This window comes from Montipora foliosa, unplaced genomic scaffold (assembly GCF_036669935.1).
Source record: "Montipora foliosa isolate CH-2021 unplaced genomic scaffold, ASM3666993v2 scaffold_390, whole genome shotgun sequence".
Classification (NCBI taxonomy): domain Eukaryota; kingdom Metazoa; phylum Cnidaria; class Anthozoa; order Scleractinia; family Acroporidae; genus Montipora; species Montipora foliosa.
In genome coordinates, this window is record NW_027179690.1 from 282,501 (window position 1) to 285,000 (window position 2,500).

At 41.7% G+C, this 2,500-nt stretch overlaps 1 pseudogene; it reads right to left on the bottom strand.

Annotated features, from left to right (window-relative positions):
• Nucleotides 1–1,395: 1,395 nt before the first annotated feature.
• Nucleotides 1,396–2,500, bottom strand: part of LOC137987799 (E3 ubiquitin-protein ligase MARCHF2-like) — a 7,054-nt pseudogene continuing 5,949 nt past the window's right edge.

Consider the following 2,500-nt stretch of genomic DNA (forward strand, 5'->3'; position numbering starts at 1 on the left):
CTGCTATGCGGGAGCTCGTGAGTTCGACTCCGGCCAGAGAAGAAAGGATAAGGAGGAGAAAGTGCTGCCTTTGTAATGACATCTGCAAATGGTTAGACTCTCTAGTCTTCTTGGATAAGGACGATAAACCGTAAGCCCCTTCTCACAACCCTTTAATGTTCATAAAAGACGCAAAAGAACACACACACTATTCGCGCAGAGTAGGGCATGGAGTACCCGGTGTTGTGGTCGGTCCTCTGGTGTAATCATAGCACGAGAGCTTTGTAACGAGTTACGACTCCTAAACTCCTCGAGGGTAAATAAACTATAAAGGCCCAGCCAAACGCTCGCAACATTTCTTGTGTTAAATGTTACAGGTGTTAAACGGGCTGGCCAAACGCACGCAACATTTTCAAAAATTTCAACGCAGCATGTCGATGTTTATTTTATGTTCCTTATGCCCCTGGCTCGCAGCAAGTGGATCAAGCGCGCATGCGCTATTGCAGCAATGTTGCATGAACGTGGCCAAACAAGTACAACTTGCAACATCCAAATTGTTTCACAAAAAAATTTGACATGACATACAACGCGGGCCGAACCGCATTGGTGAAGGGTAAAGGTAGATGTGGTAAAAGATGGAATTCCCCATTTTCGATGAAAATTGTTGAAATCTATCACTGGATCTAACGTTATACCACTATTTCACAGATTAGTGACGTCATGTTAAGGCCCTGCCAGGGAGGAGATGTGGGAGTCCCCAGGGGTGTAGCGTCCTTTACGCTCGTGCGTACTTGAGAAATTGGTAGGATTTTTTTAAACGGTTTTCTGTTATAAGGAAAAGCCCCCTGAGTCAGTCTCATCACCAGTCCCCACTTCCCAGTTATTTGTGAAGGAAAAGTTATGATGATGATGATGTTGCGACGTCACTTGTCCTTTGCTTGTAAACCTCCTGCTTGTGTTGTAGCTTGCTGAAAACTCAACAGATGGGTAAAATAAACAACCAACTACTGCATTTTTTCCTTCACATTTATATATTAAATTGTCCTTCGGAAATAGTCGGAAATGGCACTGATTTGCAAAACCCTAAATTTCAAAATTTTCTGGGGAAGCAAGCATCCACTCAAAACATTCTTCGTGTGCGTAAACCTTCAAAATCTCACGCTACGCCCCTGGGTCCCGCGTCGCTTGACTAAATTTGAAAAGGTCTCGTGTCGGTGCTTTATCGATCTTTCACGTTGCTATCGGCAATTTAAGTAAATTTAAAGAAAGGATGTCGTTTGTCGCGATTTCACTTTACGTGTTGTCGCTACTTTTTAGACCCTCAGCAGGTAGAGCCTCCATGTTGGGAACAACACATTTTTAAAAAACTTTCGTGGTGTGGGCGTAATCTTGAATTAAATTGCAAATTATCGGGTCGAATGCTCTCATCTCTGCGCCAACCGTGATTCCTGGATGAGTATTTACTTCCAAAAGTTGCGAAGTATCTTCATTAAAAATGTCTTCAAAAGAGGAACTGAGCGATGAGAAATAAGCCACGAAGTTACCAATGAGCTTTTTTATTGCGGAATTATCCTTTCCTCTGAAGCCAACAAGACATTTCACCCAAACTGTACACAGAACAAAGCCCTAATTAATATAAATACAACATTTATTCCTCTCTCTCTCTCTCTTTTTTCACTTGCAAGTGAACCGCACCGTGACTGCGAAACAACTTTTGTGGAGAATTCTTAGAGGTTCTACGGGTCTCACTTCGATTTTTGACCAACCAGTTTGTTTTCTCTCGCCTCCATGAAGGGTGCAGCGATCATTTTCATCCACATCAATAAAAATAAGAAGTGCTGCTCTTGGAAAAGTGCAGTTTGTGGCAAATGGCTTTGCGTCCAGTTGCAAGTGTTATTGCCCTTGTCCCTTTAAAATAAAGGAACTTTGTTGGGCTGTATTAAATTTTAATGTACATGACAACATTTGTTAAATAAATAGCTCCGTCGAACACTACAAAAAACTAAGTCTAACCTGAGCTAGAATATGTCAGAGCGTGACAAGTTCAAACTGACAAAGCGTGCCAGGTATAAGGGGACGAAAGAGTTTTATTACAAAGTCCAATGGATACTACAAAACGTGACATTTGATTCAACGAAAGAGACCACAGATATCTTGATGAATACGAACGTGGCCAGTGTTGCTTGACAATGTTTTCAGTTGCTGTTTTCACTGGGTATTTTCATTAACAGGCACAAATATTTTCTGACTTTGTTATGTCGTCACTGTACAATTCGTTACAAGATAGGAGGCTGAAGTTCCCGAGGGCAAAACGAGAAAGCGGTAAACAAAAAGTTTGTGGTAACAAGGTTGAAAAAATTAACAGTGAAAACTTTACATCTTTTTCGTTCGCTGGCATGATCAGCCTGCTATCATATCGTATCGAAGGGCGCTTTCCTTTTGTCACAACTGTCCGGCCAGACCAGTCAGGTTGCAAAGAAAATGCAACAATTTGAAGGAACATTTGTATGATGATCTCACG